The following is a 17,741-nucleotide window of genomic DNA, read 5'->3' as shown; positions in this document are numbered from 1 at the left end:
TTACGGAAAGGGGTCCCAGTGTCCATAGATGTGGCCAGAAAGCATGCGTCTGCGGCTTTTTGTGGACATCATATATAAACTGGAGTATGACAGAGGGACAGCTTTGCCACATAATCTGGGCATGGGAAATTGCTTTTCCAGAAATCTACACAGTCAACCTCTGAATCGTAAAGTGAAGGAACACTAAAAACTAAGAGGTATTTAAGTTAAATGTTAATTAAAATTCTGGGAGCTTGGCCTCTTTAATAGTCTGGCTTCTAAACACCTCCTCTCTAAAATAACCAAAACTGATTATTTGACCAATAAATGCTGTGAGTAATTTTAAATATTTCTTAGCCATAGACTCAATTAATAAGTATGAAATGCTGATGATAAATAACAGGAAAGATTTTCCTAAATCTTTCCTACATTTTTGGAGGATATTTGATGTGAAGGATTGTCATTATGAAGAATAAAGCTGGCCTAAATTGTGAGGAAAACATTGGTATGTATTATCTACAATTTTGAGAAGAGAAGGACAATACTGGCAACTTACGTTTTCCTTGGGAAAATGTCTCTGAGGATTTTGAGGAAACACTCTTATAAGGGTGGGATTTATCTTTCAGATTGTAAATTGAATAGTTTCCCATCAAAAGGCATTTTCTGAGGTTTAATAAAGAGCTAACGTGTGGTTGGTGGACCCAGGGAAGTTCCCGAGACCTTGAACCAAATTTCAAAGCCTGATAATTTTAAGAGACAAAACTTCTCACCATTAAGGTCCCATAACTCCTTCCATTGAAACTGTGCCCAACGTCACCAAATTAAAAAGTTTTAGTTCATGATGGATGATAGGACCAGGGCCCTCCACTCAGATCTCTAACTATTTAAACAGTGCTTTATAAAATACGCTACAGATTTTGATTTCTCAATAGTATGTAAATGGTTATCTGTGCCAGGAATAACCGGTTGAGCCTAATTAACGATTTGATCTAAAAGTCGTCTGTGTTCACTCCCAACATGGTGTGCTCACCATGTATTTGCTATATACACGCACAGGGTACAATCAGGCTTGGAAACACGCTCCATGCCCTTATACGTTATGTGGAGTGGAGTAATTTAAAATGCATAACTCACTATAAAATTCTGCCTATCTTGTGTCTTGTCTGTAATTATTTATTGGTCAGGAAATAAGTGTCTGACGCAGAGCAGGCTGTCAGGTAAGTATTGGTGGACCCCAAGAGCGAGCACAGATGTCTTTATTAATTCTGTTGGTTTTCAAGTCCACAGAAAGGAACCCACAGCATTTTGGTCCCCCCAAGTCAGAAGCATCTGGAGACAGGGCTGTCCTCCAACGACAGACACCAAACAACCGTGAGACAGGGGTAGCCCATGGGGCGGGGACAGCAGTCCTGTTCATGCCCCTGACTCTGGACCCAGGCAGAAAGATCCATTTATCAAAAAAACACATGGGATGTCCTGTTTTCAACAGTTCTCACTGGGACACCACATTTCCTGTGTCCTTACTAGAAAACAAACAACAAAGAGATTGTGGATTCAATAAACACGCTACTAAACTGAATGCACATGTTTTCATATTAACTACTTTGTCTCACAGGCTCTTTACAAAATAACATAGTCTGAAGTTATCTGCTTTTAATTTTTCTAAAAGGACCTAAGCCAGGAAATCCAAAATGCATCACTCATGTTACAACTTGTCAATATGCTCAGTAATCCATCGATTGTATCAGGAAGGAGTAGAGACATATGCCTCCCTTGTTCTTCTGACAGCCACTGTAGAAACAAGCACAAAATCTTTGACATGCTCATCACGTCGCTTAGAAGACGTTTTCTCTAAGAGTGACCACTTGTTCCTGACGTGCCCGCGTGCATGCATGGACGTTACTTCCCTCTGGTCAGACAATAACATAGCATGGATCTGCCCGGTGATTTTCCATAGATGGTTACTGGAAATTGTGAAGCTGTTACAAGCCCATTGATGATTTAATAAACCTCCTAAGGCTGAGGATTGAACTGCCTCGACCGTCTTCATTCTTGACATGAAAAATGTTGCCTTCAATCATGGGCGACCTGGCTCCTTTCTCTATCTCGTCTTCATTTCCCTCCTCCCACTCTTAAGAAACTTCTCCTGGAGTTAATTATAATAGAGAGGTCAGCTCTAAAGGGCAAATACCACGAATGCCCACAGCATGATGGAACAAATGGAAAATGTACCATGTTTCGGGTGATTATCTTTTGAAGACAAAATATTAATTTATGTAACAACACATGCTTTTTGTGACACTTGTCTGTGATGATGACGTTGTGGCCAAGCACAATGACCAACATCCACGGAACGCATGCTGTTCCACGCCTTGTTCTTGGGGCTTTGTGTGAACTGGTCCCTTGGCCCCCAGACTTACCTGCAGAGGTGGGTAATGGGAGCTCCCCCATGTTACACTTGAAGTGAAGTAACCAAGGCATATTTGATCTCCCCGATCTTTTGTTTCATATCCAGGCCTAGGGTTTCTGAACATCAACGGGAAAAAGAAGGTTGGATTTTTGGGAGACTGGTGAACGTTCCACTCCCAGGCATCAAGTCAAGTGTAGGACTCTGCTTCCATCTCAGACTCTGGGTCCGGGGATGGGGGATGCAGTAGGGGACACAGAGATGCTCACAGGTGTTGTGAAAACTGCTACTTTCCATTTTTGGTCTGCTTAGGAGACCACTACAAATATTGTCCTGGGCAAATACTATTCTCACTTAATTTAGATGATGGATCTCCTAGGATATTGGTGATCTTTCTCTCTCTCTCTTTTTGTAATTTCCTCTCAATTTAATTTTATTGTCTCCTTTTAATTTTTCTTTCCTACAGTTTACTGTTTACTTTCTACTCTCTTTGAAAGTCAGTGATCTGGGACTAGTCTCTAAAAACCAAGCCCGAATTTGGTGTGTGAGTGCCCACAGACCTCTTCAGCCCCACCCTCATCCCTTCCTGCATGAGCCCACCACTCTGGCACAGGGACCCCCCATGACTAGGACTTGCAGCTCCTCTAAGAGGACCCTTGCTCTCTCTTACCTCCATGTCTTTGAATAGAATTTTCCCTGCACTTGGAATACTCACTGGCCCTCCTTGTCTGGATCCTGCCTTCATTTGCCAACATTTCGATGAACTATCTCCTCCTCTGCAGAGTATTTCCTGACTGAGCAAGGTTGCCATATTCTAGGACTATAGAAAAAAGTGTTTATATCTATTCTGATGGTTTCCCCCCCTGGACAGAAGCCTCCTTGGGAGCAAGATCACTTCCTTTATCCAGCACAGAGGTAGAAAAACTCAGTAACTCAGTAAGTAGAAAAACTCTGTTGGATTCGTGAAATGCCAACTCAAAGAGAAGAAAGCCTCTTAATACTCAGAAATCTCTTAAATAGCAGGTAAAATGCCATGTTGCCATGGCCTGGGAACCCAAGAATTATGGACAGAATTATCAGTCTCCCATCTAAAATCAAAGCCCGAAGTAATGCTGAATTGTCAGAACTAAGCTATCAGCACATACCCTCAAGGGGAGCTCAAGAAAGATCCAGAAACAAGATCATTTCCTCATGCCTCCTGTTTAACACGAAGACATTGAAGAATGAAAGCCATATTGTACAATGCGCGTGTGTTTGAACCTTGGTAAACCCTTCCAGTCTGAGAATTAACAACAAAGTATCTGGAGAAACACCCATACAAATTCCCAACTGCAACTCCATCATAATTTAATATTAAAACATAATTTTTACGATCATGTGTATTTTGCATATTATTATATATTCCCCTAAGGCTTCTAAGAAGGAAATCCAACATAAAAACTCATGCTCTGCTCTGTTTCTGAAATAAATCATCCACATCCATATGTATGTCTCCATCAGGACATCATTCTTAGGATCCTCCTATTGCACGATACTCTCCAATTGACTTCACTTACCAGGAAAACTATGGAGAATTTGACAAGAATCCATTTCATTTCCAAAAATGTCCTAAGTGGCCAAATCCAAATCCCCCTTTTAAGGGACTAAATCTCTAACTATTTTAATGGCTAAGCATCCTTTCCTCTCCTGTGCCACAGTAGGGAAGCAAAATGCAAAGTCTCCATTGTGAAGACATTCCTTTGTGATTTCAGCAACATTTTATTTTAAAAGATGTGCTATTGGGGTGCCTGGGTGGCTCAGTTGTTAAGCATCTGCCTTCGGCTCAGGTCATGATCCCAGGGTCCTGGGATCGAGCCCCGCATCGAGCCCCGCATCGGGCTCCTTGCTCTGTGGGAAGCCTGCTTCTCCCTCCCCCACGCCCCCTGCTTGTGTTCCCTCTCTTGCTGTGTCTCTCGTTGTCAAATAAATTAAAAAAAAAACTTAAAAGATGTGCTATTAAAAAATCAAAGCCTCCTATTCAGAGATGCTTGGAGGTGATAGGAAGAGCCAAGAATGTCAGAGCAGATCTTCAAGAAGGCTCTCCTATGGGGAATAGTGTAGGAGACACCTGATTAGAGTGTAAAGAGATAAAAGGATTTGGCCATGGAAAATTCACCTGATCTCAAAATTTTTGAGCTATTAATTCACAGTTGACATCAGAGAGCAGTTGAATTAGTGCTTAGTGTTCCATAAAAAAATGAGTGACTTTATGGGAGAAGGGGTCTTTTGGAGCTCAAAAACGTTTTCCACATCAGATCACGGTTTCAGAAAATAACAGTATATTTTTCACGAGAAAGCATTCTCTATTCAACCTTTGGGGAAATAATTTCACCCTTTCATTAAGGCCAAACTTTTCAGGGACTTTAATTATTACTATGTATCACAAACCTACAGAACTGAGACATAATGCATTTTTTTCCAGTTGTTACTGATCAGCTAATGAAGGTAAAGGGCAACCCAGTTAAGCAACGTTTGGGGGTTCAATGAGGAAGAGGTCTAATTCTCAAAATCATAAGAAGAAATCAACTGTAGGAAATTTCACAATGATAGATTAGGAAATAATAAAAAAAAATTTTAAATGTTCTTCATGCTGCGTTTTTGTAACTCTCTTGGGCGTGATATTTTTATAAGCCAAATCAATTTATTTCCAGGTGGATAGGGATGTTCTCGAAGCCCCAGATTGAAAACCATCCTTATAAAATGTAGATGAGCAAAAGTCAGAGATAGCCTGTATTTCATCCTTTGCTTCATTTGTAGAAAGATATAAATCAAAGTAAGAAAAAGAAAGGGAGCCAACCACCCACAGTCACACATTCTGCACAGAAATCCCTGACCTACGAGCACATTCAGCAGATTGGTTAAGTGACGTGACCTTACAGCTTGAATCTGTGGGATCGCTGTGTCTGTTGTCACCTTGTTTTCTTGTCAGAATGAATTAGGAAATAATGTAGAGAACTTGCTAAGTCTTTAAGGAATTTTTTTTGCAACCACTTGCTACTAAGGGAAAATGAGGAATGTGGTATAAATATTCACAGCTGCTTCTGTGAGCAAGTATTGGTGCGAGCCGAAGAACAATGTTCCCCCAACTATAGATTTTTCCACAATAAGTCACTTTTATTGTACCAATTCAAGGCACTGCAGCTATACACTGATATTCTTTAATTTAGTCTGCTAGGACTGCTGTGAAGTTGTTAATCTTCACTTAACCTATTGGTGAAATGAGCAAAGTGTAAATTCAATTCAATTCGATTCAATTAATATTTATTGAGAACCCATAGGGTGCACAGCACTGCACAAAGAACTGTAAGGTCAGGCAATGAATCAGACACGGGCTTTTTGACAAGCATTATATCTTTCATCTCTAGGGAGCATTTACTCTAGCTTAGAACAATATGAACAATCAAAATTAGGGTCATGTCAGAAAGGAACTCCACTGCTTAAAACCAGGGTAAGTTGACCTGGAGTCATTTACATAGAACAGGAACCAGGGCAGGGGAGCTGTCTCTGTCCAACAATGCCAGCAACAAGGAGGTGCACGATCAACGGAGGACTGAGGACAGGAGTGGGAGGGATGTTCAGAGGGCTTCCTAACTGACATGAAATCAGACCATTCCTTTGAACCTTGAAGGTCTTTGGTCTTCAAAGGCACCTGCTAAGTACATGCAGTCAGAGGAGTCTTGGAAAACAGTAGCTGCAGACTCTCCCCATGTCTCCCATAAAATGAGAGAACTAAAATACCCAACCTCACATACATGGACAACAGCTACAACAAAACTGTCAACTCTTCCACTCAAACCCCTACGTATACGCAGATGGGGAAAGCATTGACAGAAAACCTGAATGGTTTAGTGGCTGTGTAGGGAAAGCAGAGGGAAGACATGAGGCATCAGATGGAGCTCATGGTCCCCAAATTTCCAACCCCGGAAGCCTTGGAGAACCAGTCTGGGAACTGGAGCTGGAAATGGGGGCAGTTTTCAAACTCCTGTTGCAGCTGTGTCCATAATACCTGAGTAGGTCTGAAGAGGCTAGAGCAGTCTGGGTCTAGGAGTCCTAAAAATTTGATATCCTGGTTTGGGTTCCAATGTAGTAAGAGCTTAGAAATTATCAAGATAGGGGTGCCTGCCTTGCTTAGTTGGTAGAGCATGTGACTCTTGATCTCAGGGTTGTGAGTTTGAGCCCCACATTGGGTATAGAGATTACTTAAAAATAAAATCTTAAGGAAAAAGAAGTTATCATGGTAGTCCTTATAAGAAAAGCTGGACAAATTAAAAGTCAAGCACTTTTTATGGACCCATCAGAGATTTTAGGTCCCAGAAATCTAGATAGACAGGCACATTAAGAGAGATACAGTCTCTTTTAAGGCTGAATAACATTCCACTGTGTGTATATGTGTGTGTTTACACCACCTTTTCTTTGTCCATTCAACTGTTGGCAAATATGTAAGTTGTTTCCCATCTTGGCTGTTGTGAATAATGCTACAAGAAATATGGCAATGCAGATATCTCTTGGAGATCTGGATTCCATTTCCTTTGGGTATACACCCAGAAGTGTGACTGGAGGGTATTACACTAATTGAAGTAAGGCAGACACAGAAAGACAAATGCTGTATGATCTCACTCATGTGTGGCATCTAAAAAAGCCAAACTCATGGAAGGGGAGAGTAAGACAGTGTATGCCAAGGGGCTGGTGGAGAAGGGATAAGGAACAAGAGAAGTTGATCAAAAGGTACAAAATTTCAGCTGTAAGATGAGTAAGTTCTGGGGATCTAACATACAGCATGATGACCATAATTAATATTACTGAATTTCATACTTTGGATTTGCTAGGAGGCGTCTTAAGTGTTCTCACCACACACACTAAAGGTGACTGTGTAAGGTGATGGATGTGTTAATTAGCTTGATTATGGTGATAATTTCACAGTGTAAATGCATATCAAAACAACAAGTTATATACCTTAAATACATACAATTTTTATTTGCCAATTCGCATTCAGATAAAACAAAGCATTCAGATATGACACAGAGGTTGAGATTATCTGACAGGGAATTAGAAAAGGCAATGGAAGCAAAGGTAAGGAAGCTCCAAAAAATAATCCCAAGAAAATGCTACAAATGATTTCTCAAAATTAACTGATCAAACTCCCCTCCAGGACAAAGCCTCACACTAAGAATAAAATGTTGGGGAAAGAACTCATATTGAGTATCACATCAATAGAGACCTTAGTCCAAAAACATCCAGCTCAAAATTAGGACACAGAAAGAGAGTCCAGAGAGTGTGCAAAGCCAGCCACCGTAGGTTTTGAAATTGTGTGAATAGACAGAAAAGGAAACTCTAGAGCCATAAAATTCGAAAAGATATCCTGACACTTGAATCCTTATAAAAGTTCAGGAAAAAATCTTTCACATAAAATAAACAGAAACAATTGAGCACCAGTCTCATGTAACGTTCTTAAAAGAAGAAAGTAAGAACTTAATAAATGCCCTACTGTCAATAAAAGCACACCAGGAAGGCATGCCTACAAAGCAAAATTTACAAAAACATTAAGAAAAGAGTACAGGATATAAAAAATATCATAAATCAGAATCAGAAAAATTCAGGAGTAAGATTTATAGGACCAGGAAAGAATTAGAAAGATAAGAGGAAAGGATTTCAGAAAAGGTGACTAAACTGAAAGAAACAAAAGAGCAAATATAACAGATAATGTCTTTAGATAATGAGGAGGGTAAAAACAAGAAGAAAAGATTTTAAGTAGAAAAGAATTAAACAAAGAGATAAAAGTTCAAGAGCCACAGCACATTTAACAGATAGACAAAGAGGATTTAATATATCTACAAAAGGAATCCCCAAAGCAGAAACAAAATAAAATCAAGGAATAGCACAAATACGAAAACCTTAATTCAATTGCTCTTTCCTAAAATAATGATAAAAAATGAAGCTAAGTGTTGATGAAGTGCACTGAATCCTGAGATGATTGGCTCAGAATCACCAACACCAAAACATACTCTAGTAGAATGACTGAAACTTAAAACAGAACAAAACAAACAGTCCTTTGGAAATTTATGCAAAAAGACCAAGTAACTCAAAATGAAGAGAAAACCTGATTATTGCCAGACTTGTCATAGCATCATCTTAAACTAGAGAAAGATGAAGTCATTTTTTTTTAAATATTCAGGAAAGAAAATGTAAACCAAGGAGTTTTATATCCAGCCAAACTATTCCCAAGATAAAGTTCACAGAACAACTGTTAGCAATATGCAGGAACTCAGAGAATACTGTTCTCTTGAATTATACTTCTGAAGAATATGACAGAAATAGGCTTCAAATAACCAAAATGACCACAGCAGCAGTAAGGTAAGGACTAGAGGTCAGCAATGATGCAGACTTACAAACACAAGGCTCCCCGACGGCTGCAAGAGAGGGCACATTGTTTCTCATAGCTAGATGATACCATGATGTTGAAACTGGAGAAACTGAATTTGGGGAAAGCATATGCAACAAACATTTAGCTATTTTAGGAGCATGTTGTTGATGAGAAACAGAAAAGGGTCAGAAGGTGTTTGTGGGATTCACAAGTGAATTCAATTACATTGGCTATTTCATAGGTGACTTGTCTAGCATTCCACAAGGAGCTAATTCTGTCCCTTCCTGTTGCCCCGTCTTCATCTTGACCGTCATCCTTAATCATACCCCACCAGGCTTCTCTGCTCCTCAAAATTCATTGGTGTCCCCTTGCAGCCCAAAGAATGAGGCCCATAGTCCTGGCTCTCACCTGCTTTTCTAAACATATCTCTGGCAGTTGCACCAATTTTTCCTTGTTTTGTCTTCATTTACAACTCCTTCCTTCCTCCATCCTTGCTTCTGCCTATGAAGTCCTTCTGCCTAACTGCAACTTATCTGAATCCTGTTCATGGCTCAGGGCCCAGTTCCATGTCACCCTCTTGATATGCTTGCTTCCTTCCCCACCCACCAACTAGATACTTTTTCTCTTATGCCTTCCTCCCTGATTATAAATTCCCTGAGGGTGATCTTGATGCTATTCTTCACTAAGTGTCAGATATCTTGATCATTCCCTTGCACACACTAGTCTTTTAGTTACATGCTGTATTATAATAATTCCCCCAAAATGGCAGAATCAAAATTATACTGGATCCTAATTTTTATTTGGTCATAACCCCATATAAATTTTATAAAAGTTATAACCCTTATCCTCAGGAAAAGTAAAATGCACACACACACACACACACACAGGCCCACAGGGTACTTTCCATACAGTTACAAGATGGCCACATTACACTTGTCCTTAAATCTATGAGGTATTACCTTTTGGGTAGATCCAGTTTACCTCCAAGGAGTAGGCATGGTGCCGCCATCCATCTGGAGCAGACCCTAGTCTACCTTCAGAGATGCTGGCGCCTGCCCCCGACAGCACTGGGGACGTGATCTCTCCTACTTTGTAGAGCCACCGCCTGACACCCACATGTGATGTTTCAGTGCTGGTTAAGCAGAAAACTCTCTGCACTAATTTCTCATCTCTATCCCTCTCTCTCACATCATCAATCTCCCAATCACAGCTACCAAAAGGAGGAGGAAGAGATAGCTGCTGAAATATGAGAATGCATTGGGTTTCTCCAGATAGGTAGCATTTTTTTCGACTTCCATTATTTTCCCATTTTCTCTCATTTTTTAAAAAATCAATACTTTTATTTTAGCAACCCAGACAATCCTAGTATATGTCGCTTGAACGCAGGAGTGGTGTGGCATAATTCCTGCACGTGGCGTCAGAAAGATCAACTCTAGTCCTTGCTTTTGTGTTTTGCACCTGCTGGATGAGCTGAGCAGTGCATGGAGGCTTCTGAGATGCAGCTTCTTCATTTGTGACAATCAACAGTCTATTCTATGTCAAAACTTTGGAGAATGAAATGAAACCGTATAAGGGAATGTTTTATGTTAAGAATGACACAAAATGCAAATGCTAACGCCAGAGCCCTTAATACAGAAAGTAAACTGGGTATATATGTGTAAAGACCAGCAGGTCAGCAAGCACTCATGTGGACGGTTGTGGAAGCTGCTGAGACAGGAGAGGTCCATTTTAGGACATACGATCCCTGATTTGTGCAAGGACATCACCATTCATTCAGGGAGATTACCTGAGCACCCATTACGTGCCTGGTGACATTGTTGGCTCTGGATGCCCTGCAGGGAGTAATCACGTGAGGTCCTGCCATCACACAGCTTATGTTCTACTTGGAGTAGACAAGAAACAAAAGAGTGTAGAGAGTTATCCAGATCATTTAGATACTGCAGGTGCTCTAAGGAAAATAGAGAGGTGTCTGCCCAGGGTGGAAAGGAGCTTGTTCCTTCTGGTGGGACACCAGGAAAGGCTCCTCTGGGTGACCCTGGAGGCTTGAAGCCAGCAGGCAGGACAGGAGTTTCCAGAAGAAGGGAAGACAGAGTGAGTGGCAAAGGACTGATGAGGGAGTGAGGCTGGCAGCAAGACCAGACAGAACCTGTGGCTCAAGCAAAAGGAGCCAAAGCCGATGATTCAGGGAGACAGACAGGCCCCCTGTGAGGATTGTAGATTCTATACTATAGTGAGGATGGAGAATGTAAATCCTACAGAATGTTCTATCCCACAGACAAGCGGGAAAAAATTCCCAAAGAATGTAATTTTACTGCTTGGTTATTGTTCAATGGGCTAGTTAATAACCTTTATGTCATCTGAAGGAAAATTCCCCATTGAAGTCAGTCTTCAATTAAAAATTAAATATATACTTGTTTGATTATTAATTAAATATATGCTTATTTTATTATTAAATATATATAACTTAAAAATATAAATATATAAAAATACATATATAATTTTATGTATAATTATATCATTTTCATTAATGTAGTTTTTTTAAGATTTTATATCATTTATTTATTTGAGAGAGAGAGACAAGGAGAGAGACTGGGGAGAGAAGCAGAGGGAGAGGGAGAAGCAGACTCCCCACTGAGCAGGGAGCCCGGTGCGGACCTCGATCCCAGGACCCTGAGATCATGACCTGAGCCGAAGGCAGTCGCTTAACCGACTGAGCCACGAAGGCGCCCTAATTAATGTAATCTTTAATTAAAAACACATTTGCTCATTAATAAACACATGTATCTCAAGTAACAAAGGTCTAGAAATCACATTCATTATGTCATTCATGCAGGGAGAGAAATCTCAATGGCTGCTTTGAAACGTTCACTGGTTGACCAGTGGTGAGTCGAGCAGTTACGTCACCACAGAATGCTTATGCCCAATGGAAAATGTGCTCACTCTTGTCCTTTCACTTCTCTCTCTTTTCTTTTCCATCCCATGCACCTGACAGATGACCCCAACCATAAAAACGTGTGTGTGTGTGTGAGTGGGTATCTGCTCTTATAAGGACACCAGTCCTAAGGACTAGGGCCCCACCCTTCCAGCCTAACTTTGAGGTAATGATCTCGCTACAGATTTTAAACACTCACACCCTGAGGTCCTGGGGATGGCACGCAACATTTGAATTTTGAGGAGATGCAGTTCAACCTGTAACATAGACATATGTATTTGGCAGGATTATTTAAAGGGGGAAAAGAAAGAAGAGAGAATGGTACATACTGAATCCCAGGTGATCACCCCCGTGGGGAGCCCTGGAGGGAGGAGGTAGGTGGGAGCCACAGCAGGGTCTGGTACCTCTCTAGTGTTTCCTTCATGTGGTGTGGTCCAGAGGTTTATGACCATGTTGTTTGACCACACACACACACACATACATGTGCACACACACGTGCACACTGATAGGCACGTATGCTTCTCTTTGTAACACAAATTATAGAATCTTTAAAGATATGTTGCTTGAAAGACCATCAAGTGTCTGAATAGCCATTTTTTATGGGGAGCCGCTTCAATCCACATATGAGAGCCACTTCTTTACTACTAATAATGTAGGAATGTCCTGAAACGCTCGGGGTCCTTTCTGCCACTGCCATAGTCCCCTGTTTAGTAATAAATAGAATTACATTCCATAGGCAGGTGTCAAGCTTGTGAAAGGCAATTAAATTATTTCATGGTTTTGGCATTTCGAAACAATCCATTTTGATGGAAGAAGGGAAATGGGAGGGAGAGAGGAGGGATAAACCCTGCAAGATGACAGGCTTCTCATGCGGGTAAGAGACTGCTGTTCCTGAGGCACACAGCCTGCTCATTTCACACCTAACACTGGGCACACACCATCTCGCGAGAATTTGGAATGAATTTTGGTTTTTCATGAGATGACTGTTTCTAACAGGGTTGCTGAAAGCTTCCAGCTACCTGTCTTCCAGCCAAAGGTGAGAGTGTGGACATCTGCTCCGATCCCCATCTGCAGCTTTGCTCCAGACGGTCCTCCTCTCTATCTGTCTGTCTCTGTCTTTCTCTCTGCCTCCGTCCCTGAACACCCCCCACCCCACCCTGCTCCAGGAAAGAAGCCCAGCATTTCCATCTCAGGTGTAAATGGTATCATTTGGAGAATGTTTCACAGTTTTACTGCAAACTTGACCTGATGCTTTGTCTCCATGAAGCAAAAGCATGCTGTGCAATTTTCTGAAATGTTAAACTTTTTAAAAAACCAGGTTGTTTTCCAACATGTAGAGAAAAAAACACTGTTGATATATAATTACTTGTTGATCTTTAAGTTTTTCTCCCATGATATATGTACTTTTAAATTTTAGGAAGCTGAGAACAGTTAAAAGTGAAAATTTAATTGTGAGATGTGATAGATAAAAAACATCATTGGTCAGTTGGTGTGACTAATCCTTCACACTGAATATAAGTAGCTTATGTTACTACTCTTATTCTACCAAGGGATGTCATGATTTCAACAATTATATTACTAGTTTTTAAAGTTCAGTGACATAGTCGTAGAGTAGAGTTGTCTCCTACAGACCAATGTTCTTCCCTCATGTGATACTATTATGTAACTTGCCAAGCGGGCTATTCCCGAGGACAGCTCACAACTTGGCCTCTTTTTTTTTTTTTAAGAACTGGAAAGGGAGATCTTTTTATTTTTAAGACTTTATTTTTTATTTTTTAAAAGATTTTATTTATTTATTTGAGAGAGTGTACAAGCGGGGAGGAGAGAGAGAGAAGCAGGATCCCCACGGAACAGGGAGTCCAATGCAGGACTTGATCCCAGGACCCCGAAATCATGACCTGAGCCAAAGGTAGACGCTTAACCGACTGAGCCACCCAGGTGCTCTGAAGACTTTATTTTTCAGTTTTAGGTTCATAAAAATGATGGGAAGGTACAGACATTCCCCATATTCCCCTGGACCCCACAGGTAACAGCCTCCCCCATTGTCAATACCCTCACTGGCTGGTACATTTGTTACTGTCATCAACCTACACTGACCCCGAGTCCAGGGTTTACACTAGGGTCACACTTGATGCTCTACATTCTGTGGGTTTGGACAGATGCATAATGACATGTGTCTGCCATGTGGTGTCACATGGAGTACCTTCGCTGCCCTAAAAACCCCTGTGCTCCACCATCCATCCCTCCCTTCCCCAACCCTTTACAACCCCTTCTCTTTTCCTGTCTCCATAGTTTTGCCTTTTCCATCATGTCATGGAGTTGGGAATCACATAGTTCGTAGACTTTTCAGGTTGGCCTCTTTCGCTTAACAATATGGATTTCAAGTTCTTACAGGTCTCTTCATGGCTTGATGGCTCATTTCTTTTCATCACTGAATAATATTCCACTGTCTAGATGGGCCATTATTTATTTATCCATTACCATCTGAAGGACATCTCAGTTGCTTCCAAGTTTTGATGATTATGAATAAAGCTGCTGTAAACATCTGTGGGCAGGCTTTTGTGTGGACATAAGTTTTCATCTCCTTTGAGTAAATACCAAGGAGTTCAGTTGCTGGATAGTGTGGTAAATGGCACCTTGCTTCATCAGAACAAGAGAGGGCAGACAAAGTGTGGAGTACGACAGATGCCAATCTCAAATGTCACATCCAGTCACTCTGGCCATTATCCACTCATTAGGATCAAATCAGTTGGTTCACCTCACACTCAAGGGATGACATAGGAAGCAAATTCCAGAAAGCAGGATCATTGGAACCTTTAGAAGCAGCCTGAACTAATAAACAAAAAGAAACAAATAAATTGCAAAAAATAATCTTTGAAACTCTATGATTGAATCGCTTATGATGTCTTTTATGATTTTCTTTTCAATGTCCATTATATTTGGGGGTTTTTTTAGAATTAAATTTTAAAGGCATTAGGCATCTAAGCACTTGGACTTTTCTCGCTGACAGCAAATAAGGAACCAATCATTCTTATAGATAGATAAAAGTTACAAATGTAATTTTTATTTTTATTTTTTTTGTATATCCAGGTAATTCTTATTTCAGAGCCAAAAGCAACTTCAAGTGATGTTACTTCCTTTCCTTTAGTCTAAAGAAAAGTATATCCTCGGACACCTGGGTGGCTCAGTTGGTTAAGCGACTGTCTTCGGCTCAGGTCATGATCCTGGACTCCTGGAATCGAGTCCCTCATCGGGCTCCCTGCTCATCAGGGAGTCAGCTTCTCCCTCTGACCCTACCCCTTCTCATGTGCTCTCTCTCTCTCTCATTTTCTCTCTCTCGAATAAATAAATAAAATATTTTTTAAAAATAAAGTATATCCTATTTATATCTGCAATTATTTTGGAATTGCCAATTTCTTAAGCTTTTAACTTTATTTTAAGGAATTTAAAAGCTTTATAAAAATGATTAACTGATTAAGATACAACTTTTTTCTCTTTATTCAACCGCTAAAATAGGAATACAAAATTTTATTGTTCCATTAATCTACTACAATTGTTTCAAGTCCACATCTTAATTAAGTTTATTTTTTAAAAAATCAAAACTTACTTCTTTACTTGAGGTTCATAAATCATGGTGATTTTTAAAATGCAATGAACAGGGGCACCTGGGTGGCTCAGATGGTTAAGCGTCTGCCTTTGGCTAAGGTCTTTATCCCAGTGTCCTGGGATAGAGCCCCGAATCGGGCTCCTGGGTCAGCGGGAGGCCTGCTTCTCCCTCTCCCTCTGCCTCTCTCCCTGCTCATGCTCTATCTCTCTCTCTGTATCTCTGTGTCTCAAATGAATAAATAAAAATCTTTAAAAAAATAAATAAATAAGATAAAATGCAATGAACATGTGATGATAAAACAGCAAATAATATTTCAGTGATTGCTCTAAGTATATCAAGCTATGAAGTTATCATGTAAAAGCTTCTAAGTGTTCCAAAATAAGATGCTAGGGGATGATAATGATGGCAATTTTAGTCCATGTACTGATTTGGAATGTATTGCACGAATTAATTGTGGAATATAAGCAAGCTTACCTCTTGTTTGTCCCTATGAAACAATACATGGATAAAATGTATCCATTACCAAATTTGAAGAATTTGGCTTTAGAAATAATTCTATTCCTATATTCTCGGTATACAAATGATATACTTTAATTCTTCAAGAGGAACAGTGGAAAAAGAAACAGATATTTTGTTGTCTGTGTATACCCTGTCTCTCTCTCTAAATGTGTCATCTAGATTGCTAAAAGAAATATTTCACAAAGCTATCAAACCAAACAAAAACAGACAAGGCAGCAAAAAGAAAAAGATGAAAATCCAAAGTGGAAAGTAGCAAATAGAACATGTGACAAAGAAAACAGAAGAAGTAAGAGGGAAAGAAAGGAAAGGAAATCAGAAGAAAGGAAAGAAACCGAGGAGGATGAGTACACAGAAAATATGTTACACGTCGAAGGTGGAGAACTGAATTGTAACTTCTGAAAAAGTAGCTCATTTGTAGAGACAGAGAGTTGCTCAGGCTGGTTTAGGGGCAGGGGAAGAATGTGGGCATTCTTCCAGGATGTGGGCAGGGGAAGAATGTTCTCTTTAGGGTTGGATGGAAATGCAGCTGGAATCCCCCAGGTGTTGGAATCTTTCTTTTTACCGGTCATTCCGTTGTTCTGAGGCCCTTCAAAAAGACACCTGCCCACCCATGCTCCAGCAACAGGACCATTCCTTCCATTTCCGGGCATGAAAAGACACTTGAAGCCAGATCTGTGATTCCAGTCCTGCAGAGTGAGGGCGACAAGCCTCTTGCCACTGAGCAGTGACTTCATGGTGACAGGGCATTGGGTGACAGTTCCGTGGCTGAGCTGCCGTGATGGGGCATGATGCCCTCTCCCCGGCAATCATCACAGACAGATACATGTTCTTAAAGCCTTGGGAGTCCTTCTGCACATTATGGTGTTGAGGTTATCACAGCCAAGAAATAAAATCAGTGACAGAAGCAGCAATCTGAATTGGGATTGTTCTTAGTAACACTGTTACTTTCCCCCCAGTATACAAATACCTTTATGGAGACTTGTTTTCTGAATTTAAAGAATTATATCATCAATTCCCTTATCAAAAAAAAATGAAGTCATGAAATACAAAATAAATTCACTTGTTATTGTGCCACAAAAGGATAACTTAATTTTGACATTTTGCTGTCAAAATCATTCATTTTTATTCTTTGCTTAGACTGGATAGATGATTTTACAAAATTAAAAGTGTGTCATTTTTATAAAGCTAATTCTCTCAGCTAACATATCATGAACATAGTAGATCATGAGGCCTCTCCAAAGAATTTTATACTTTCTGATGATTTTATCATTGTTGAGAAATTTGGATTACACCTGCTGTCTTGTTAGTAAGCAGCACTGCACAAAATGGCATTTCCTAGCCTTAAGTATACAAGATTATGGACCTAATAGTCCCAATTCCCAGATGTACCTTCAGCCGCTGTTTCTGTAACACAGGAGGAGAGAGAAATTTGGCTACAATAGATTAAACAAAGGTTCTATTTATTAACCCGTATTTAATCATCACAGTCAAGCAAACAACTTTAATCAAAAAAAAAAAAATGGAGCTGAAGCTCAATATTTAAACTGTGCATAAAAATATGGCATTTAATCTAATCGAGTTGGCCAACAGTGAGCATGCACATTCCGTGTTTGCTCTTCAAATCTGGAACTCATTCCTTCTGTCACTCTAATTCCTGAACCCCATTTGGAAATGGTTTGCATTATATGCTCTCTCTGTGCTTTCTGTGTTTGCTCACCACACAGAATGTGTTTGAAGACTGGGTCTTCCCCAATGTGACATTGTTAACAATCACAGGAGTCCGACAGTTACAGCAGCACTAAAATAGGGGAATGTTTCTTAAATGTAACATAAAAGTGCACACACGTGGAAATAAGGCTGATTTGTTCTCTGCTGCTTCAGGCTTTTAATTATTGAG

This window comes from Mirounga leonina, unplaced genomic scaffold (assembly GCF_011800145.1).
Source record: "Mirounga leonina isolate KUSES-001 unplaced genomic scaffold, KU_Mleo_1.0 Mir_175, whole genome shotgun sequence".
In the NCBI taxonomy this organism is placed as follows: domain Eukaryota; kingdom Metazoa; phylum Chordata; class Mammalia; order Carnivora; family Phocidae; genus Mirounga; species Mirounga leonina.
The sequence above is the reverse complement of the archived record's forward strand: the minus strand, read 5'-3'. Positions refer to the sequence as shown.